Raw genomic sequence first — 25610 nt, 5'->3', positions numbered from 1 at the left:
ATATAAATGTCATGTGTAGTAGCATGAACAATGAAGCATCAGAAAGGATTCCCAATTTAATTTAGATCATTCTCTTCTCACTATAGAAACGCTGAACCCTTTTCATGCATGTCCAACTAATATCCATTAGACAATCACTTGCGTAGCTATAATGTTCATAGGATTAAACTGCCTGGCACCTAGGCAATTTTGGCCACTTTGAACTTTGAACTGTACTGAGACTTTATAGAACGGGTCCTATAGAACATGTGACAGCAAATGGAATTTGATTTTTAAGATGAACATTTTTTCCTTTAGTCTGATGAAGTATGGTCGACGGGAGGTGAGCTGTTCGACAGGGTCCCCTTACCAGCAGTGAAGCCTATTTTTAGGCTGATGATTTTGGTGATAATTTAATTCAGAACTTTCTTTATACTGGAAATACCCTTTCAATACAAAATAGTCTTGCAAGAGGTCAAGATTTAATAGTAAAACAATCAAGCAACAAAACAAATAATCACTATTGTGAATCTAATCTGTGCCCTGAAGCTACTGTAAGTTTGTTAAATATCCATCCAAAAATCTACAACACCAACATTAGCTATAACTACTGTATGGCTGAGTACATCAAATGGTTTCACAATTTTGACGTTTTCTTTACCAAATCCTTTCATAAGTGTGTGAGAAAGCATTCAGATCCAGTGACTGGTTAAAAGATGTAATTAGGAATGTTTACCTGTTTCAGAATAAATCACTAATAATAAGTCGAAGGTGGTGCACCTCTATTAGCTGTCAGACTATGGAGGTATAAATACCTCCAAAGACTAGTCAGACACTTGATGGCAAAATATGAAATATTTGTGACGTGATACAGTATCCTACTGTAGTACTACCTTTATAATCACTAATTATGCAACTTAAATCAACGCTGCAGGCAATGAGTAAATATGTGCAAGATTATCACCTAAAAATATATCTGAACAAGCCAGTCAGTTGAAAAAAAATTAAAAAATAGCGATACATACTGTGTCATCATAACAGTGTGACTCACTAACTGTTAAAACAGCAACACCATCTTAAGAATTGCAAGGCAATTCTGTTGTAAAATTCATGCCTATTTAATATAATAAATGCTGCATGGATACCATCTTCAGAACAGAACACATCTACAGTACCCATTGAAAGCCGGTCCCTGATTGGCTAATAATGACAGGATTTACATTGCATATTAGACATTATAACCAGGGTAATCAGCTTAGAATATTATGGTAGAGACCTTAGCACAGCATGGCAGAGTTTTGGGTATGAAATGTTATCAAGACAGCATCATAATTATTGCAATGCCTTGTAAATTACATGTTTGTAGTAAAAACACAAAAAAATTGTAGAATTTTACATTCAATGCAAAATTCTTCCCTTAAAATGTACCTTTAGTCCAACCATGGAGGTACTGTATAACCATAGAGAAAATGGAACTGTTCTATTTTCTCTATGGTATAACATACCTGTAGAACTTTTTCCTCTTTGAAACAACAGGCTACAGTATCTTTAATCTTATCCAAACAGATAAAGCCAAAAAGCCACCTGTCTGTTCACACACAAAATTTGTGATCCATACTGTATAGCCACTTCCACCAGAAGAACATTTTTGATACTTAAAAAATATTTGAAAAAAACTAGATACCAGTAGCATGTAGAAGAAATACAGATAAATATTTTTAAAAAAATTAAAAAATTTTTACAAATTAATACTATACTCATTATGGATTACAGGGGTGGATTTGGGAAGGGAAATGGGGAAGGTGAATGCGCCCTGGTTTTCCAATGCTGCCTTTTATTTTCAACAGAAAAAAAATACAAAATGGCATACAAATAGTAAATGTTAACAATATTTTGTAGCATATTGAACTTGAATCCTTCCATTATAGCATACATATTTATCTGTAGTACCGTACATTACATCTAGGCCTATGAAATAGTTGCCCCCTCAATTGAAGAATTCTGGATCCGCACTTGGATTGGGATTCCATCTGATTAGCATTTCTAATGCAATCAATAATAATAATAATAGTAATATTGTAGTTTTATACAGCGCATATCCATCTAATGTAAGATGGTCAGGGCGCTTGTACAATACACAGACACTTCTTCACTATATTGAATATTCAAAGTTTTGCAGAAAAAATTCACAAAATTTTTACTGTGTGGTCTAGCGGTTAGGATACAAGGTATTCACCCACGCAGCCCTGGCTCAATTCCCGGTACGGGAAAGGATATTTTTTTTACTTGCTTCTGCAGTACATATACTATTGTAAATACCGTACTTTGTTAATATTTTTAATTTATTGCATTTAAATTATTTATATTTATATTTCTGTTAAAGGAGAGTCTTCAACAATGATTCACTTTGCTTTTGCCATTCCTTGGCGATAGTATATTTTCTAATATTCATTTCTTGTCTTTGTGTACTGTTGTCGAAATTGAATAAATCAAATTAAATCAAATCAAATCAAGGGGACGAACTAATGTGAGTGTACGTTTATTCTGATGGTATTACTTCTACCGGTACACACAGGCTACTCTGTGATAGTAGTTTCTTTTAATATGCTACGTTAATAGTCAATAGGAAATCTAGATATTTTCACAGATCCTTATTAATTGGTTAAATTCCTTCCATAACTTATGTGGCATATCAAAATATACGCAGGAAACATTACCAGCGTAAAGTAAGTAACTTTATTGCTTCTCTTTCATAACAGAGACACAACCGTAAAAGATGTGCAACAATAACAAAATCAGTATAAACTTAATCACTATTTACCTGGTCAATTATTCAACATAGTACAGTCAAATTCAGACCTGAACATAAATTTAGCTGACAACTGTTTCAGATTTTTAAGGACATAACTGGACCATTAAAAACATGCGCAGTTAAATTAACATGACATCATTACCCGGTATGCTCTAAGTTCTACTTTGTCGTCGCAAAATTGAACCTGTCTATTGTTTATTAAAATTTGGTTCTCCTTTAAATATTACTTCACTCGTTATTGGATTACTGTTGGATGTATTGTTTCCTTCCCTTCTGCTATTGGTTCTCTGTTGAATGAAAGTACTTTCAAAACAAATATTTATTTGCAACTAAAGAGCAGCTTTCCGCTTTGTCCATTTTCGCCATATTATAGTCATGATATGCCTATGGTCATTATCTGACCATATTTAAGCAGGTTGCATGTTTTTGTTGATTTTTTTTTATAGTCTGAACAGGGCTTTAGCGCAGGGGTGGGCATTAAAATTGGTCGGAAGGCCAAAGTAAATTATTGATTCAACACAGAGGGCCACAACCCAACTTTGATGTTTCAGTGCCAATCCAAAATGCTCAGTTTCACTATAAATTTTACAGTAGTTTGTGTGCCGGGCTGCAAAAAACAATGGTGTTTTCTAGCCAAAGATGGTTGACGGGCCGCATATACATAGGGGTTTTTTAATTCATTTTTGCGGGCTGCAAAAAAACCACTGGCTCACCTGTGTTTTAGGGCATATATTGGCATCAAACAACTGTTCCTGAAATCAAACTTGTTTGATATAGAAAATATAATTCAGTGCCAAACAGTGTATTTATCAACAGTTTGCAATGTTCTTGGACAGTCTTCAGAACTTCTATTGAGAGTCTACCAACCAGCGAGCAGCACCTGACATAATGAGAGGATAGTCTCCATGGAAACAACACAAACTAAGGCAAAGTAGAGAATTTATGGCCGGTAAAGACACGTGTGTATTTGCTAATCTTATTAGGGTCTACTTATCCTGTAATAATGCACATGATAATAATAACAATGATCTTCAGCCTGGTTCCGACTGTAGGTTGCCAAAAGGCTCCCTTCTCCTGATGTACTCATCCATAAATGCATCCTAATTTGTCTATTAACAGCATATTTATGGCTATTTCTAAAAAAAAATCACATTAAGGAACATTATGTTCACACAGCAAATGGTGTTAAACAATCATAAACAATTTAAAATTAAATACAAAAAACCAGCTGATTCTAAACAAATTATTATTTACATTCAACTAGGTTCTTTTTAAATTTATAATACTGTTTTTATAAAACTTGATATACAGTATTCAGGATCTCTGAGATACGATATAAATTGTCAAACTACATGGAGCAATACTGAAACAATTTATTTAACATTTAATTACAGTACATTTAATATGAATGTATACAATGTACCCAGTTTAAATTTGAAGTATTTAATGATTCTTTATTTTGTATTATTTTATTTAAAGTATGTATATATATTTTCACTTATTCTTTCCACTGAATTTCAAAATCTCATTAGGCCTATGTACTATTCTTGAATATTCATACATTATTCCTCCAGACAGCAGAAAGCTACTGTATAGTACATGTACACATTGTATAAAGGCCTGTTTATACTTCAACGATAACTATAACAATAAAAAAGCTAAAAAGCAATTGTTCATATAGAAAACAAAAGAAATAAGAGAAGTTTTTACACTAGGACGATTTGATACGATAACAAAATATTTTAACAAATCAAAATCAGATGACGTCATAATCATGGAGAAAACAATAAAATCGTTGCTACTACTATGATTTTAATGTTTTCCCATGATTAAGACATCATCTGATTTGATTTGTCAAAATATGTTGTTATCGTATAACTGATCAATCGTTATCGAACCATTCTAGTGTAAAAACTTCTCTTAATTCCTTTTATTTTCTATATAAACAATTGCTTTTTAGCTTTTTTATCGTTATCGTTGAAGTATAAACAGGCCATTATGGTACAGCTACAGTACTTCAGCTTTCTACACACTTCGAACTTTGAACTCAAGTCCCTTGTACTGTGTACATCTCTTTAACTTAAAGCAATGCCATACCAATAATGAAATTCCAAATGCTGAAATTCACTTAAAATTTTTGCATCAATGAGATATGATAGAAATAATGAAAATATTTTCATATTCATTTAAAATAAGAAAAACAAATGCAAGCTAAGTCCCTAATTCCATTGAACTACAAAAAGTACATGTTGATGAAAATATATCTTTAAAAAATATGTATACTGTAGGTACACATTTTTTATCTAATTTTATAAAAATTATAATTTTCAGCAATCAAGATGCTGATACAGTAAGTCATGATTAAAATGAGATACAAAAACATGAAATTGGACAGATGGCAAAAACATGGGAACAGGGTAGACAGTAAGACGGCAGAATGATTAATGAAATTATTAATATTTTTGGCCACACTGTATGAATGTAAATGTTTGCACATAAACTAAAAAAGAAATACAGTATGCCATAATGAACGTGCTGTGTATAATGTCTTCTACTGTATTGCATGTGGGTCAAATGGCAAAACGTTTTCATTTATAATACAATCATAAAACCAGGTTTTATGGGAAGTGTCTCAACGCGAAAATGCAAGTTGCTATTTTTTTTTTTTAACATTGCCAGATTGGGCCTTCGGCCTACATAGTAGATACTCTTTCACCAAATTATGTAGTGTTCAAATACAGTAATTTATGTTTGGCTCACTCTCAATCTAACACAATTGGTAATTACCATACTGCCACCAAATAATTACATTATGTGCGAGTTATTTGCTTAAATTATATTCAATAATTTCTTTCCCTATTCTGTGTGATGGGCACATTGTAAGCTCTAGGGATACGTTCAATTTCTGAAATAATAACTAAAGCCCTGTCCAGACTATCAAATTTTATTTGACAACCACATGTGACATGCCTAAATATGGTCATGATGACATCACATCATGACCATATAGGGTAATCAAGACTATCATACGGGCATACGGTTTTCTGTCAAAAATTTTTTGATAATGTACAGAGCTTAACACAATATTGTTAAAGGTAATAATAAAAACAAGTTCTCATAATCTTGAAAGCTCTGATGAGGGCAGTATAATAGAGGTAGTAGAGTGTTTTGGCCCTAATGGCCGCCCATACAAAAAAGATCTATTAATCAATCAATCAATCAAACAATCAATCAGCCAAGTATTCCTAGAGCTCCTTCAAAATTACACAATAACAATGACTCATTGGTCTAGAAGCATGAATGTAGCTCAGGGTGTGAGAGGTACCAGGTTAATGAAAAACATCTATTAATCAATCAGCAAAAAAGATCTATCAGTTAGCCGAGTATTCTTAGAGCCCCTTCAAATGATAGTAACAACAATGGCTCGTTGGTCTAGAGGCATGAATGTAGCTTAGGGTGTGAAACACAGTAACTATGGCTTTTCGGTCTAGAGGTACGAATGTAAATGTTAGGATGTGAGAGGTCACTGGTTCAATTTCTGAACGAGCTTTTTTTTTCTCAAAAAATTAAAAAAAAACACAGTCAATCAGCAAAAATCAAGTCAATCAGCAAAAAAAGCAAAGTCAATCAGCCGTGAAAAAAGCAGTCAATCAGCAGGGTATCCCTAGCGTTCCTCATCGGAACTAAAAACTCCAGCTAGGCATAGCTGAATGTTTAAAGCATAAGTTTACTGCACAATGTCATATGGTAAGACACAGATTACAAATTTGCTGGGATACTGTATAACAGCAAATATCAATTGGCCTCGTACTGTAATATTTTAACATTATAAATCAAAAAAAAAAAAATTACACGGCACTGGAAACTTACCTTATACTAAAAAAAACATGCATGCAAACACTAATCCATAATCCATAATTAACTACTAGCAGCCGTAGAGACATAGGTACACATCGCTAATTCCACTAGGTATATTAATAATAATAATAATAATAATAATAATAATAATACTGTAATAATGTCATCTTATTTGGCACATGTATCCATCTCTGGCAGAGCTTCTTGCAGCAACGTTTTCCACCTGCAGAGTATAGTACTTTTTTTAAAAAAATATTTATTTTATTTTATTTATTTATTTATTTTTTTTTAATATTTATTTATAACAAACTGAGACGGATTGGTAGACAGGCAAAATAAAAAGGCAATAATCTTTGGGGTCACCATCCATCATGACCCTGGTGCATTCCCGGACCTCTGCCTAGGTGGCTCAAACAAAAGAACCAGAAAAACATTGCCCTGCCACAGACGACCAGGTGCTCAGGAATCGTGATTGAGACAGTGTCCTCAAAAAATAAAAGATTCTAATAAATAAAGCCTAATATTATAATGAAAAAATAATAATAATAATAATAATAATACTTATTATTTTTTATTGTATTAAGTACCTTTCAATTGAACACGCAGCAACATGAATAATTTATCTAAATTGTACAATATCTGCATTCGAGCAACATCTAGGTCGTAAAGAATATTAAAATAAACAATCATGAATCTAATAAATCAGAATCCTAGAAGCATTGAACTGCACTAGTTCTTAATGTTTATGGTATCTAGACAGTTTACTAGGCAAACAATCTTCACATCTACAAATCGGAAGCTGTTGGGCACAGTGGAAACAAGTTTGATTTCCCAACCTCAGGGTTGGCGTTTCAATCCCGCGTTGTGCATTTCGCTTGTGTCCTTGAGCAAGGCACTTTATCTGCATTGTTTCTCTCTACCCAGCAACTCGATTATATAAATGGGGTTGCCTGTGACCAGCTGCCGCTACGCCAAACCGCTTGCGGTTGACCAGGGAAAACAAAGTTCTATGTAACCTTCAAAGGAAAGGCGGTATATAAATACCAAATAACAGCAAAAATAACAAATACATAATTTAATAATTCATTTGTTATATGCTTTGAATGATATTGAATTAAGGGGTTGAGCTGTAGGGCAGGAACGCGGCTAACCTTAACGTTAGTGCTGGTTCGAGACCCTCCTGAATGGTAGGAGTCTTCTCGAATAAGTACTTAAAACCTGAGGTACAGTGTACACATATCTCAGAAAAGTAAGGGTTACCCGGAACCCGATGCTCTGGTTGATTTCAACCTGTAGAATGATGTAAACACAAAGCTACTTAGCGGATATCTACAGCTTTTCAGGCCCGTATCCTTGGGGAGGGGGCAAACCCCCTTTTCTAGAAATCCCCCATCTTTTTGGGCAAACCCTCCCTCGAATTCCAGAACAAGTCCTCCAACCCATCTATGCATTTCAGACCTACCCAAACTCACAAAGAATGTTTTGCTGCAGACCTTTTTCAAACATAACTGCTATTATAGAATTTTGGACTCGTAAAACACAAAAACCTCTGGATTCAGGTGTTTCGCCGACCCCTCCGAGGCTTCAACCCTGGTCCTCACGCCCAGAGAACTCACCCTTGGAAGAACCTGGCTACAGGCCTGGCTTCTACAGTAGTCAGAGACCATACCTTCATGCAATTCAGCAAAATGAGAGTTATGGGATAGTCTACCTTTTACTGCAATAAATCACTGCGCACATGTCTTTTCATGTACAGTATGTATGGCACCAACAAAATTAAATATAAAGAAAATTATAAAAAATATGATCCTAAAATAAAATAGAAAAAGTTGTTATGCATACTACAAGGCCTAATACATTAACATTATTATTTTACAGTATGTACCTAAAATATTTCATGCAGTGGCTCAAATTTCCTATTATTCAAAATATGTATCTTCACTCAGCAACAGTCTTTATAGTAGGCCTATTGTACAATATGATTTTTACTTTAAATGTTATCCAATATGTAACATTGAGACTGTTGACACTTATAATCAAGTAGGGTTCATTTCGCCTCAAAAAGATGTCAGTTTTTGGCCTACGGTAAACACACAAAGCTAATGTCGCCAACAAATCACTCACTTTGCTATCGTTACTAGTGTCAAAGGTTAATGTTTCTGTGCTTTACATATGCCACAATCTTCTCAAAGAGTTAACAGGTGTTAGCAGCATGTGACATGTAATTATTATTCTGCCAACACCAAAAAAAATCTTCAAAAAATATTGTATACTGCTGTACCACATTTTCACACTTCACATGTATACAGACTGAGTACTACATATATAGTCAATGCAGTACAGTATTACTTACTAAATAGTATTTATATAATATATATTTTAATAAAATAGTAACTTATCTAAACATCAGCACAAACCATTTTATTTAGTATGAAAAATTTCAATTTTATCAAACCAACTGACAATTTCGATGTTTGAAATTCATCACATTGTATATACAAACCAGATGAATATCACTACATTTCATCTAGTGTCTATGATGTAAAAGTAGAATGTTTATTGTGATGAATTTCTGCTATTTCAGTTGCCGATATCAAAAGAATAAACAACTAGAAACGAACTAGATTCCTAACTCACTGATAAAGAGAAAGTATATAGAATTACCACTGAGTTTATAGAGAACTAGAATATAGTCTTAATAGGAACAATAGCAATGACAATAGGTGGGATCAATGTATGACCATGGCTGACAAGCCTGGTTAGCTACACACCAAGATGACAATTGACTTTGTGACAGGAACACCAACGCCGCTCATAGTTGGTTTCACAGTTAGCATTTCAACTCCAATTAGGCATGTTTAATGTGCTAATGAGTAGCTCCCTGCCTTGCTAATATATCATGGTACTCCAGGCCTTTTAAAAAGGCTACTTTATCCACTGATCAAATTATCATAGTTCACTAGTCTTGAGAACATTGCCTTATTTGTCTTTAAAAAAAAAATTGTATGTTCATTAGAGAATGAAAAAAGAATCATTAATAAAAATTAACAGGCAAGTTCAGACTAATAGTAAGAGTCAATAAGGTATTTAAAAACTTTCTAAAAAATACATTATCCAGATTTGTTTTACCCTTTTTTTATAAGAACCAGTAAAATTTTGCACAGGCTGAGAGGCTTAGTGTTCTTATTTTTCAATTTGGAACAAAATAATTAGTTTTCCAAAAACTTATGAAATATAAAACTAGATTAATTTTGCAATTGAACAGACACTCTGTCAAATGTTTATACTTCATGAAATATATTCATGACATTATGAATAAGGTTATGTGAAGAGAATAAATTAGTAAAGAAAAACATGTGGTATACAGTAGATTCAAAAGATTCATTTATTTATTGCCATGCATACAGTGAATATGAAATAATTTATTTCTGAGTTGAAGAATTTCAAATAAATAAATTATATATAGGCCTAAATATAAAATAAACATTTGCCAGCAACAATCTTGAATTTAATAGGTTTACTACATGATAAATACATGTACAGTAAACATATTTTAAAAAACACTACAGTACAGTACAATAAATGCTTTTTACAAAAAAAAAAATGACATATTTAATGGAAATACTTACAATTTATTCAAATTACCGGTAGAGGTCACTTCATTTCATTAAAAGTGAAAACTAGATTAATATAAAATTATTTTTTAATACTATATTCCATTTATTAGGCTTCTCACCAGCATTTAAATAGAAATAGGCCTAAGGCCTATAAATACAATTCAAATAGAGAATAAAAAAAATCTATAGAATGGAAAGAACAAGAAGTACAAGGTGCAAGGACTCCTCTTTGAAATAAATGCATTTGAACCAAAGATCTTATTATAACAAGATAGCATTCTCCGCTGTTTGCGTGTAACAAATAGAAGCGTCCAATTCACGCAGAAAACAATAGAAAGTAATTGTAATTGAAAGAGGGCGTCCTAGTTGTTACTATGGCGGGTGTTCCAGAATTTGCACTGAGATCATAGATGTCAAAGTTTAAAAGTAATTGTAAGTGCAAGGGGGGGGGGGGCATCCTACACTGTGTTATTACAGAACTTGCACACAGAAATCAAAGAGAACTACATTACAATATATCAAACAATACTACATTAAGCGATACAAAGAAAAAGAGCAAATAAGTAATAACAATGAAAACATAAATGTAAGAAATTAAAAATACTGCACTAAAAGTAAATAAAAAGGTAAAGCAACAGGACAAAAAAAAGGAGATCATGAAACCGGTTTTCTTGAATATGTACTATAGAGCCAGAAAATGGTGATCTGATATGTTCAGCTGTCATAAGCAATGAACAGCAAAGTGTAAATCAGCTTGGAATCAGCCTTGGCTTTCCCCAAACTGTACTACAGGGAAACTACAAGTCTAGTCGGAATACTTCAATTGTACTGGAAGTACTCAAATTCAAATATACCACCTCTTATAAAGTGGTGATTTTTCACAGTACGTTTCAACTGTACTGTAACTGTTTCAACAAGTTTAAGCAAAACTTTAGCATACCAACGCAGTGATCTTCCAAAGCCATTTTAGCCATCAATATTACCGGTAAACATAACCAGCCAACCGGTAAAAATTTTGTGTTTGAATAAAATTACCAATGATTAGGTAGTCTAAGCTGGCCTTCTTTCAATAAATAACATCATTCTAGTCTATGCCATAGGCTATGACTGTATAGTATTGCTTTTTGAAGTCATTAAACACCACTCAAAAAGGGGTAATGCCTCAAACTGCGCACATATCTGAATTTTTAAACAAATTTATCAGTAAAAATGTTTCAATTGGGAGAACACTGCATTGTGTGCAAGCATAGGAATAAAAATCTCAGGATAAATAAAATTTTTAACAAACATTAGAAGGTTCTTGTGACATCATAAATCAAGGGAATTTTTTTTATAAAAACACCGAGGCTGAAAGTGAATAAAAAAAAAATAAGAAAAAAATAAGAACAAATTGAGGCTGAGGTAAAATGTTAAATGAGGTTTTTATTTCCAAAAAAAATAGATAAACCAACAAATCACTAGTCACATATAGTACAGTGCAGTAGACCTACCCTGTACAGTTAAAACAAAATAAGAACATTTTGAGCAGAAAAAATTGGTAACAAAATAAGAACACTGAGCCTGGGCAAAATCTTACTAATTCTTATAAAAAAATAACCAAAGTGTAAATTTAATAACCGAATCGTTGAAGACCATCAAATAACAAAAATCTTACATGTTCAAAGTAAAGAAAAACATGCTTCCAACTCACAATGCTTGACCAAAGCAATTCTAGTACACACTTATAGCCTAACAGAATGTAGTTGAAATATTAGGCAACTAATATGGCTGACTCCAGAACAGCCAAGGAGTAAGAAATCTGCTCATACTGTACACTAATCAGAACTAAAAAAATCACAACTTCATAACAAAACTGTACAGTATATAAAAACCGAAAACTGTTATAAAATTTTCTAAAAAAAATTTCATGTCAATAAGCTTGACAATTGCCCTCCATAACTGAAAGTAACTTCTGATGTAAACATTGTTATAGCTGGAAAACTTTGTAATAGGCATTTTTTAATTTAGCTGTAAAATATTTTAGTAAAACTTACCACAATATTTAATCTGATGACAGAGAGTTTACCACAATTTAGTTAACTCTTTGTTTCAGTAAAAATATATTCCAACGTAAACAAGATTTACACACTTTGTTTATATGGGCTTTTAAAAATTTTACAGTCAATATTGTAACCAACTCAAAATGGAAGATGTACTGTACGGCTGAACAAGACAGCATTGTCCTCTCTGTGCTTTTATTTTAATCAGTATCCCTAAATCCATTTGCCTGTTCATGAAGACATTATGTAGTTCATTATTGGAGGACAACAATAGCAGTACTCATCAGTTACTTCCTGGTGCAGCAACAGCTTGCCTATAATAACTGTACTGCTCAGCAAAATATTTCCACAATTTGGTCAATTCAATTTTTTCTTGGCTCTTTTAAACCATTTGAGATATTAGTAGCCTTAGTGAATACTGTAATTGTCATGTAGTATAAAAATTTATTATTGTACAAATACCATGTTGAAAGTATGTACTGTATACTGTAAACTTCCTTGCGCAAAATACCATTGAATAGCAGTGGCGGATCAGGGGGTGATTCTGGGTGTTCGGACGAACCCCCTCTGTGAAGGAACGTAGCAAAATATTACTGGGTCCTGGATAACAAAAGGCATGCTAACCTACCTAGGCATAGGTTGGCAGATGGGACAAACTAGGCTTAGCTCATTTAGCCTTCAATTAAATAAAATTAAAAACACTGTTTTTGGTTCGACGTCGTAATAATTTATGTACGAAAGTGCGTTCTTCAGGCCTATCAGTTCATCGGTCCATGGAGGAAAGACTACGTATCCAACTACTCAATATTGTTGGAATATAACAATATATTGCCTATGTCTTGATTTTTTTTCTCTATGCATAGGCCTAAGAACGACTCGATAAAATTACCTGACCTTTTCAAGAGGGGGGAAACCTTGAATTTTAAAGAAATTTAAGGTCAGTAAAAGACACCTCAGAAGTCGGGAAAGCTCATTTCTGGCCATTTAGAAATCAAAATTTTCCCTTCTTCCTGGGGTTTTTCCTAAACATTTTGAACTCCACCCCCCCCCCCCTCTTTCAAATCCTGGATCCGTCCCTGAGATAGTAAAATCATTCTCTGGATGAGTAATATTAAAACATTTTTTACAGTATGAAGGCATGATATACCAAGAGTTTCTAACCTACTACACATCACCACAACAGTAAAATTAAATACTTCCATGCTATAAGCAATCAGGAGAGAATGCAACTCATCCGAATAACCTAGCATTACTTCACATACCGTAATGCTGCATTTCAGTGAACCTAAGATTTTATAATTTGTCTCATTTCAGATAGCTGTAATAGCCAACAATATATGTGGGCTATTAGGAACGAATTAAAGACAACCAGTGAAAATGCAAGCCAACAAATTTAAAGTTAATTTGGTCAGGGTCAGTAAGCAAGCTTAAAGCACAAGAATATTAAGTTTTCGTGCTGTATTTGCCCTTGTATGTATGTGTATTGATGTATGCATACTGTACATAAACAATGATGTAAACAAGAAATATTCCCTATAAAAAAAATGCTGCAACATCTTTACCTTTACAGTATCTCATGTGGGAATTTTGTTATGTTACTTAAACTTAAATAAATTCAAAAGGGTATAGCGTGTAACGAGGTATTTTAATATTATTTTAATTTCATTTCTGTGAATACCATGAAATTTAAATTACCGTAATTAGCAATTGTGAATAAATAAATTCAAAGGGGTATTTTTGTTTAATTTGGTTTTCATTGCCATAAATTAATTTCTAAGTGTTTAGCCTATAACAAGATATTTTAATATTATTTTAGTTTCATTTCCAATATACCATGACATTTAAATTACCGTATTGATTGTGTCAATTCTTTCATTTGGATTTTTATTGTAATATATCAGGATTAATTTTTATTAATTTTATTATTTATTTCTAATTTTTAACATTATTTTTATTCACTGCTGTCGACTGATCAGGGTGTGTGGTAAGTTAATTAATTAACCTTAAGATATTTCATCAACAGCTATTGCAGGTCCACTGGTGGACCGAAGTCTCAGTATGTTGACGCCAAATCAATCTCATATCAATTTCATTTCGTCTCATCTCTTCATCTATTACGTTGTCTGTCCCTTCTTCGTTTTGCCATCCATGGCGGACTCCATCCTGTTATTGCTTTTTGTTTTAAGAGGCTTAATACTTACTGTAAAGGTCTAAAATTTATTTATATGCCACGAAAATGCTTGCACCTAGGGCTAAAACATAGACTCAGCCACTTGACAGCCCCCCTGTCAACAATGCAATTTGGGGTATAGCTATGTTCTGTATATGACCGCCCGAGAACTGCTGACTACCACTGAGCCAAACCGCATTTTTACCATTATTGTTATTAATATTATTAATAATATTAATTATTTTTAATATTATTTTATTTATTTGTATTCATCCCCCTTCCCCAATAACGTGGCTAGGCCCTTCTCTACTTAACTACTGCCGTCAGTGTGTGGCTCTTTTTTACGTGTCGATAGAGCATTGGTACCATACGGTATTTCGATAATACTAATAGTTAACCCTAACCCTCTTTAGTCTACGGCACCGAAATGTGGAATAGACTGGCTCTACCACCTTGGCTTGCCTAGGCCTCTGAGGTTGTGTCGTCAGTTTCTGTGGTTATTTTTTTATCGGAAAAAACTTTTGTTTGCGATAATTTAATTACAATTCTCTATCTTCTGCTATTTATTATCTTTGCTTTAGTTGTGTTACGCATGCTCAATTGTTGCATTACAGTTCAATTTTTCCCCATTTCTATTTCATATCCTCTTCGCATGTGCTATTTGGTTCCAGAGACATTTTTTGGTAACTGATACCCTCTTCGCAGACGCTATTTGGTCCCTGAGACCAACATAACTTACTCATCATTGCACATGCTTACTGGCAGTCTAGTTAACTGCCGCATACGCATTTCTTAGTTCGGAATTCCCATTTATTTATAGCTCACTAAATCATCTGTCTCTTATACACATCTAGATGTGTATAAGAGACAGGTATATATATGTGCATGTGCATATATATTATATTTACTTCACGTTTATGAAGTGTGCTACTGTTAAGTGTAGTTTCCGAATACATTACTTACTTTAATACTAAACCATCATTTGCTATTCAGTCAAATGTGATGTTCTTGGTAGAAGATAAACAAGCATGTATGGAAAAATCTAATTAAATCTTAATCATATATTTATAGATTTTAATGAATAATACAGATCAGTACCGCTATGTAAATTTTGTGGTTGGGAGAGTGGGGTATGAATTCAATTATTTATTAAAATATTTGATGTATGTTAGACAAACATCATCAGCCATCGGCTGCTTGTTCAGTTTTATCCAAAAGCAAATACAAATAAATCATTCAAATACCATGAACATGACAAGCTGATTGTGAATTTCATAATACAGTATTCAAGGTATCAGTATAATGAAAAGATGAATGACAGTGAACATCTGAATTTTAATACATACAGTGGTGTATCCAAGAAAAGAGGTGGCCAAGAAGTGACTTTCTACAGATAAAAAGGTTTACAAAATCTTAGCTCCTCCCCACCTCAGGTCCACCCATTACTAGGCTGAGATATGACATTTTATGGCACCTCTAAAGCACTCAAAATGAAACATTTGAATGTCATTTTCTTTTTTCCCCATTTTTTTTTTTTTTTTAAATATTTTCAGGAATTTAGGAGGAGGGCTGTGTCGTTTTGGGCCTGCCAACCTTGAATTTGCATACAAATATAATTCTTAATACATTATTCTATATTTTAATAGTCTTTACCAACTCTAATTAATACCATTATGGTACAGTATGACATACAGGCATAATGCTGTCAGCCTACCTTCAGTGGTAAATATGGGAAATACCCCTGAAAAGACATTAGATTGCTCATTTGAAATACAACGAACAAGTTCTAGCTAGTTTTTGCTAACTTAGTCATTTCTCTATTAAACTGTTAAAATAACTACCAGCCAAAATGAATGATTTAAATGCAAAAAAATCAAGATTTTTATAGTATAAAAATATTATTAGTTATACAGTTAACTGGTGAAGAGAAAATGTTGTTTTACATTTGAAAGCTAATAAATTAATTAAATATATACAAAGTAAGCAATTCTCAACAGAACATAGACTGGCATATACAGTAACTACGTAGTATACCATACTTTTATCTTACTTTAATGATGATCAATATATTTTTGTTTTATAGCATTTCTCTCCATTTCCATACATCTGGTCCAAATGAAGCAACTACAAAGAAGTTACTAAAAACTTGTAAAACCCTGACAGGTATATAATAATTTACAAATAAAAAATATTCACACTACTGCATCATAACACTATTTACTGAAAAAATTTGATAAGATTAAAATTCCAAAATACCTAGTACCAAAGAAAATAAAACTGCTGATACATAAAGAACAAGTGGCAGAGCGGTAAGGCAGGAGTGCCGCTACCAACATCCTTAACATCGGCACTGGTTTGAGCTGCTCCTCGTCCAAGGTTCGGTTGGAAGAACCAAGTCTTCTTCTCGAATAAGGACTTAAAAACAGGAGGTCTAGTGTACAACTGGCTCATGTGCACTTCAAAGAACCCATTGCATATTTTGGAAGAGTAGGGGGTTAAGCGCCTTGAGCACTTTAGTGGAGATGTGCGCTTAATAAATCTTATTATTATTATTATTATTATTACCACGACGCTATGGTTCATTTCAGCACCTGTCGTTGTGGAATGATATGAACTAAGCATCTTTCTTTGGTTTCAACACTAGTCATGAACGCCCATATGCTATTCAGTACAATGACACTTGAATTATGGGTTACTCTCCTACTGTACCTCCTACTACCTACAGTACAGTAGTTTGATTTATATTGCACTTTATACAGAAGTCTCAAAGCGCTTGAGGTTTGGACTAGCTTGTACAGTAACTTGTGTCTCCCCTAAGGGTTTCTTCCCTAAGGGTTTCTTCGTGTCTGAGCTACCAGGTAAACCAGTACCAGCTACTTTTGTGTGTCCACAACAGGGGAGGTAACACCCTACTGGTCACGAAAGATGTACTGGGTTATTTTAAGTGCACACGAGCCAAATTGTACACTGGGCCTACAGTTTATAGTCCTGATCCAAGAAGACTTGTTCCACCACCAGAACCATAGGCAAGCGTGCCATTTGAACCAGCGCCAATATTATGGCTGTAGGTTGCAGCGTCGCTGCCTTAACTGCTCGGCCATCCAACTCGCCAATGTTGCTCCTACAGTATTTATGCAATTTCATTACAAGAAGTTATTCAACAAAAGAAATGACATACAGTAATGAATTTACAAGCTACAGGTACTGTAGGTTATCAAAAATAAAATGTATAGTACAAGCCTATTATCTTCAGATCATTCATTTAACTTCAAACTTCCCATCACTATAAATGTCAAAATATGGTTGGGTGATGAGGCATGCTCCAAGCCAAAATCCACCATAGCAATTGTGTCTGACGGACTATCAAGTTGCCTACTCTTTTAAACACTAGCTTTTTCGTATGATCATTAATCAACTGTAATAGCAATCAGTACTAAAATAGCTGATATACTGTACAAATTAGAAACCCATGAATCCTTGGACCACTATACTGGATTTACTTTTTGTTCATTACAGAAGTCAATATTTCTGTTGTTGATACCAAAGGGTAAAATAATAATTTCCCTTCTTTTATCTCCTTTATCATCAGTGATATCGATCAGAAAAACTAATTAAGCCCTTTAGGGTACAGTACTATAACTTAAGTAGATTTATGAGAGAGGATGATGACTTCTAGATATAAGATTAATGTTCTTTAGTTCAAGGTACTCATGGTACTTAAAACTATTTATAATCACATAAATCTTACTTGATTTTGAATTCTTGATTGGTCAAAGAATTTTTATGAATTTATTTTGTGTTACCTGCCATCCAAAACGTTCAGGATTATCAATATCTATTAATAGACTGAATTAGCGATCGACGCTGTTCAGCTATAGTGGGTATTCAAACCAAAACAAACGCACGAAGATAGGCGATTTACACAGTAATTTAAGAAAATAGCCTTTACTAAAACGTCTCATACACGCTTTGTGTGTAAAGTTGAGCGCGATTTCAATTTACAGAAACCATTGTTACATGTTTATGAATGTAACGTCATCTTTTCTCTACGATTGTGTATGCCAAGTGTGAAATATAACGAGAATAAATCGTACTATTTTGGGAATAAAATGTACATTGGTCATGTCTGCCTGTGTAATACAGGACGACGACAGCAGCCGTGTATTCACTCACAGTGAATCATGGCGTCGGTCGATGAATGTGCTTGTTGCAAAACTCATGAAATGTGTTTTACTTGCAGATTTCTTGCAGATTTCAAGGAGAGCTAAGTTATTCAAAATTATTGAATAATGTTCCTAAATTCACACCAATTACTTTGGCAGACTGGATGTTTAAACAAGTAAAAGACTTGACGACAGCACGGAGCTGAATGTTTACAGTCAGGCCTCACTCAATCATCACATCCAGCCATGTCGCGTTGTCGTGCAACAAGTGTCAGGGGCCGAGGCCTAACCTGTAAAAACTCTACATATATTTAACTTAATTTTACATGAAAATCAAATCAAACGTCTTCTGATGGTTCTATGAACCTTCCTTAACCTACCAATGTTTTAAAAAGTATTTTACCCGCGTACTTTGGTTTTTTTGCTCGTTTTCCTGGACCATACAAAAACATGCAACGTTATAGCATAGGACTTTTAGGCTTTGTTTACAATTTTATACTCACTCGGCCAAGTTGTGATGACGTCATCTTTCGTCGTTAATTCGGTCTATTGTGGTGAATATTTAATAAAGTATAAAATATAAGAGGGTCTACTTTCTTCATTAATTTTCTAAATTTGATATCTTTAATGGTTTTAGGATATAATATTTGTAAATGGTGAATAATATAAAGTATAAAATATAAGTGGTCTACTTTCTTCATTAATTTTCTAAATTTGATTTCTTTAACGATTTTGGATATAATATTTGCTAAACACTCAGCAAACTCATTAGAACAGGGTAGCACTATATAGACATTGTTTATACCATAATAATACAATAATGTCTAATATCTATAATTTATCTAATGATTATTTATAGCTCACTAAATCATACTGTACTCTACTTTCAGCAATCCACTCTAAGCAAGACATTAAACTTTAAATATGTACAATGCTTGCAGAAAAGCTTGAGACAGTATGGTACAAGGGCAGCCAAACCAGCCCCTGCCCTGCCCACTATTTGAAAATGTTTTGTTTAAAATGAGAGGGGGAGGAGCAGATCTGGGGAGGGTAAATTACATTAAAATTGTCTGAGAATGCCATTCCAAATCATCTACAGTACTGCAGAGCTGTCATAGGCATAAAGTTCATACCTCAGTCCTGCCATGGTAGGGTAGTCTGGACCTTCCATCTGTAAAATTCACTTTCTGAGCTCCCTCTATTTCAAATTCCTCGATCAGTCACTGGTACCTGATCATTCCAGTTTTTTTTTTCTTTTATAGAGTTATGAAAATCATAGAGAACTTACCCTAATAAACTTGTGACCTATTAAAATAGTTTCAGATTACTATTCTCATTCATTTAAATGTTTATCATTATTATTACTGTATTTTATTATTTTTAAACAGTCTACTTTAAATCCGAGAAGCTAAAGTGAGGGCAATGACCAGTTTGAAGAATCCTACTCTATCTAATCATATCCACAAAGGAAGCAAGGAGATGAATCTAGCTACACACTGATTTAATTTATAGTCATGAATCAACTCATTACATACTGTACAGTACTATACCTCCGCCCTGGGCCTACTGTAAATACCGAGCCATAGGCAGGCAGTGTATGATGAGCGCTTCCACTATTTTCGGCCCTGTGTCTAAATACTGAATAATATGCAGGCTGTGTATGACCACAGAGAAAATAGAACAGTTCTATTTTCTCTATGGTATGACCTAAACCTTTTTTTTTTCCAAAAATTTAATAATCTTTTTCTTAGATTATTTATAATGTACCATTCCACTAAATTTTATGATACATTTCTTAATTTTTTGCGTAATCTTGCTAACAGACAGACAGAAGGCAGTGAATACAAAACCTCCTTTGGTGAAAATAATGAAACAAGTTTACATAATCTACAGGTACAGTATGTTTCCACTAAATTGGCTAAAAAATTATTTATATTACTAGTCGGTGGAAGTACTCCAAATCTTTATTACTTCTGCACAGTGCATTCTGTTTGGCAGGACTATTTCTATAGGGAAAAAAAAGATAGAAAAAAAGTAGTGTGAAGTAAAAAAGTAACCATTAGGCTTTTGCTTGAGATCCTTAAAATTCTCAAAATTGTCTTTTCTATTTTTTTAATGAATTCTACAAATTATCAATGAAATCTACATATAGTATTTTGTTTTAAGCAAGACTATTTTCATACCTTGATTTAAACATAATTTTTTTTTCACATTTAACCAAATTGCCAAAAGCAGCTATACAAAGGAGAAAAAAAAGATATAAAAAAAGTAGTGTGAGGTAAACAAGTAACCTTTAGGCTTTTGCTTGAGGTCCTATCATGTTAAAAAAAAATGTCTTTTATCATTTTTAATGTATTCTACAAATTATCAATGAAATCTTAAAAAATTAGTCAGTAGAATTTGGAAGCGAATTCATTTTTTAAACATTGGTTAGCCTTTAGACTAGCTACAGGTAAAGGATTTCAATGTTGGATTAGATAATCCATAAAAAGTATTTCAAAGTAATGATCATATTTATACACACTATCCAATTAATTTTATTTACATTTCATTTGGATTAATTCTACCAAAAATTTCAATTAAAAAAATCAGTGTCAAAATCAGCAAACATGCAAATTTTTACAAACCAATCAACACATGATAACATCGTAAGGAGCACAAGATAAGCGAGTACGTCACCTATAATTATTGCTCACTTCGTGGAAGTATGAATTAAAAATACATTACAAAGCTAATTTGTGTCCTTAAAATGTCTGTATTTCAATTTCTTCAATCCATTTTATATACAAATTAAAAGTTTTATTGGCAAGCTACTCTGATCATGAGATTTATAGGTTGAAGAAACTCCCTTTGACCTGAATTAACATAATTTTTATGCTCCAGCTAAAAATGTCCAGGAAATTTATTTCCCAATAAATATACATTCTCTCAAATGAAAATAAATTATAAAACCAATATAGGAAAGAGCTGGAAGTACAGCCCCCTTTACACAAAACAATTGCATAATCCCTATTATTGCATAATTGCCACCCTCTTTAAGGACAGTCCAATAAAATTAATGAATAAATTAAGTAATTCTTATTCCGTTTAAGTCGGAGGTTCAAATCCCAAGCTGTTTGCATTGTGTCCACAGGATGTTAAATCGGTAATATGTAAAGTCTGATAATTGGCAGACCCCTGTCGGATAGCAAATCCCCCTCCCTTCTTCTTCAATGCATATTCACTGTTCTCAATAGTACATGTAAAAAAATATGAGGGAACCTTAGGTTTGCTTACATTCTATCTAATATCTAATTTAGTATGTTAAACTGGTAACTGTTAATATAGAAATTCTGAAATCTAAAAGAGCCCTATCAGATAGCATATTCCACTCTTCTTGAATGCATATCCACTGCTCTCAATAGATGTGAAAAATATGTGTTTAGGTTTTAAGGTTATTTTTAATCAACTAATAAAGGTGAAGAATGTCTTCACCTTTGTTGGTTAATTAAAAATAACCTTAAAACCTAGTACTACAGTACAAACAACCATATGAATTTGTTTTGACATTGGGTTTGCTTTGTAAACCTATCTAATCATCTAATTTAGTATTTCATAATAAAGTATATTGTTAGCTAAACTTATTATTAGACTACTTGACCTTTTTAAAAAAAGCATTAGCAATATTATATGATTTTCCCCCATTTTGAAACATGGTATTTTAAAAATTATATGACAAAAACAATTTTTTGTTTTGTCAGTATTGACTTTTTTTCTGTCCTTGCACTTCCAACATCATTTATGTCAACTTTAGACTTACCAAAACAAGAAACTCACAAGGGCACAATAATTAACTATAATCAAAATGTAACATGAAGCAAGACAAGCTCTTTTTACTAACATAAAGTGCAATTTATATACAGCAGTGAATCACTAGAGCTGTTTCACGACCAGCTCACGGCATATAATCACATCACCTATGCATCTTTCTACGCTGGCATATTACATTGGAATGGCAATAAAATTGTCATTACAGTATATAATCAAAATTTAACCATGCATTTTTACATTCTGTATGCTGCTACAGAGTTGTACATTCCACATATTCCTATTTGTATCAGTATTATAGAGAATTTCACATTATTATTATGAAATGTATGCTTAAATCACAGCTTATACAGTAATCAATAATAATTTCTGTTATAGTTAAAGACATCCTCTACACATTGTTTCAGTATTCTGTTTTTTTAAAGTTGGCTTGAATTACAGAATACTGTATAATAAAACGGCTGCTATTATACAGTAAATATTTAATTCATAATCTGAAAATAAATTCCTGATAGTGATTTTTAAAAAAATGAAAATTGGAAGGAATGCACAACATACATGTCACTATTGGTTATACTGTACATTAAAATAAATATATAAATAAATATCACTCCTTAAAACCAACATGATTGAGGTGTTTACCTGATTATAAACTTTAGATATTAAAGATGTAATATTGTAAATACCAAAAAAATCATAAAAATATTTTTTGAAATTAACTTGCCCATTTTGAAGTAACATAAAAGTTATCAACTTGAACATAGAAATTAGTGTATTTAAAAGATATCTACCCATCAGTTTACAGCGAAAAATGATAGAAACTGGAAGTCTTTTATTATTTTTAATATAAAGTTTTGGTTTAAAAATCAGGGTACACATTTTTTAAATTCAATAATTTTTATGCACAAGTTAATAATTTGTATGCTATTACAATATGAGCAAGTTTACAGTATTTAAAAAATTTTTTTTTAATGATTTTTTGACATTAGCAAGGGACAATACATCATTAAGTACCTATTAAGGCACAACGAACTATCAGCTTCAGACTCAAACTCTTGACTTTTCGTTTGTGGAAGTGAAAAGATCTGTACTGCTGTACAAATTCCATAAGGGTTTAAAAAAAATTCATATAAAGTAGATTACTGTGGGTGTAAACATACCACTAAAAATACCAAAAATGTTCCAGGAAAAAAGCTGCAGTACTTACTGTAGTGCTAAAATATGTATGATATTGTTTTGAAATGTTAACATATTGTACACCGGGCTCATTGATTTTTTGCCATGTTAGTATTGCAGCATTTACTGTAATTGCACTTGAGAAATCAGGTATTAATAATAATAATACAAACCATCAAAGCACAGATTCTCAATTAAGCCCTGTTACAATAATACAGTATTGAAAATAGATTATACTTATATTATAAGGACTGTGGAATCTATTCCAGAGAGATTCGTTTTATTAAAAAATGGTGTATTGTAGTGGCAGAGTAATATAAAAACAAACACAGCACATTATCCACAGTATTTTGTTAGGACTGAGCCAGCTACTGGTAACTATCTATGATGCTTTTGTGTATACAAAACATTACCAGAACTCTGGCCATGCAAACTCTACCGGTCATACAAAGCTTGACCTATTGAAAGTATGCATAAGGAGTAAGTAAAAAAAAAACACCAGTGTGGACTTTGTGCACTAACATTGGCTCTCATCCATCAGGCAATCTTTATGCATGAATGCAGAGGATTAAGGTCAGAAAAAGACAGGGTCTTCAGAAACAACAAACAATATAGTACAATGCGTACCTGAGCCTTGATTTTCAAGGGACTGTATAATCATTTTATATGGGTCCGTGGTATAACCATTCATTGATAAGCCTTGATTTAACAATAAAAGAGGAACACAGGCCCGTACGCAGGTATTTTATTGGGTGGGTAGAAATCTGTAGAAAGTGGATAGAAATAGCTCTGTTGGAGGGGGAGGTGGGTCTAGGCATTTTTAATAATTTGAGGTCTTATTCATTCAATTTACAGTTAAACTGTTTTCAGTGGCGGATTCAGGAATTTAAAGAGGGGGACCTGGGAGGAACTTTCACAGATGGAGGAGATACTGCCTCAGCCCCACCATGGTTGGGGCTCAAGGAAGAAAATTTATGGCTGGAAATTGCACTCTTACAAAATTTAATTATCATTTTATATTTTCCCCATTTTTTTTATTTTGAAAAATTTAGAGGGGACGGGACGGTTGGGCCTCCTTGAATCTGCCACTGTCAGTGGCGGATCTAGGAATTCGAAATGAGGGAAAAAGGGAAGGACTTTCACAGATTAAGGGTCTGTAACACTTCAACCCAATGGCTGGGGCTGAGGTAAGACAATTTATGATAATGGCACCTCTGATGGCTAGAGATTACACTCTTAGACTTAAATTTGATTACAAATTTCTTCTCTTCTTTTTTTTAATGTTTTTGACAAACAGGGGGTGGAGGAGGGTCACCACTACTTGGAACACTGTAGTGCATCACAGTCTAAAAGCACAAATGTACCTTAAAGGAAAATGTCATCATCACATTTCTTCATCGCTGCTGCTGCTGTGGATTGACATTGGTTAGGATCCAGAGCTTCGTTGACAATCGCACAATAGATATATTTACACAACCAATAAACTTTCTGTATTGTTTTTGATGTGTACTATATATTTCTTGCTCCAACATTTGCCATTGGCGAATGGTGCGAAGGTTTAAATCCACGCCTGTTGTGTCAAGATAATTTCAAAGCGAGAACAAAGATGGTTTTAGTGAAACCTTAGTAAGATCAGTTTGTACGCAGTGAAACATTGACATGCAAGCGGTGGAGAAAACACTAAAATTCCTCAAAAAGCATACTGTATAAGACGTGATCTACAAATTATCCCCAACGACAGAAACGGGTCAAACACGTTTACTATTGTTATATGACAAGCTCCCAAACGCGTCTGTGAAATGCCGTTTGGAAGCTTGTCGTTCGAGCCGTTTATTCCGTTTGGAAGTTAACTCCTCCCCTTCTTTTCATATGGCTGACTGCTCGTGAATGGCAAAATGTTAAACGCGTTCAGCGAAATTTGGAATTTGATCGTGATTTAAACAACTTCAAAACTTGTTCAGTGTCCCTACCGTACCTAGGCTATGTAGG

The 25610-nt window shown here is 33.2% G+C and overlaps 1 protein-coding gene across 2 annotated transcripts in view; it reads right to left on the bottom strand.

The window, feature by feature from the left end:
* LOC117102766 (polypeptide N-acetylgalactosaminyltransferase 1-like) overlaps positions 1-12422 on the bottom strand; it is a 20489-nt gene extending 8067 nt beyond the window's left edge. Inside the window, exon 1 of one of the 2 annotated variants that reach the window (XM_033243173.1) lies at positions 12300-12422. The gene's annotated coding sequence lies outside the window, so the exon portion shown is untranslated. The remainder of the gene's footprint in view (positions 1-12299) is intronic. The other variant, XM_033243174.1, reaches the window with a different exon arrangement.
* Between the last annotated feature and the right edge of the window lie 13188 nt (positions 12423-25610).

The sequence above is a fragment of the Anneissia japonica genome, unplaced genomic scaffold (genome assembly GCF_011630105.1).
Source record: "Anneissia japonica isolate Jap-2015-1 unplaced genomic scaffold, ASM1163010v1 scaffold288178_len262860_cov156, whole genome shotgun sequence".
Classification (NCBI taxonomy): domain Eukaryota; kingdom Metazoa; phylum Echinodermata; class Crinoidea; order Comatulida; family Comatulidae; genus Anneissia; species Anneissia japonica.
The sequence above is the reverse complement of the archived record's forward strand: the minus strand, read 5'-3'. Positions and strand labels throughout refer to the sequence as shown.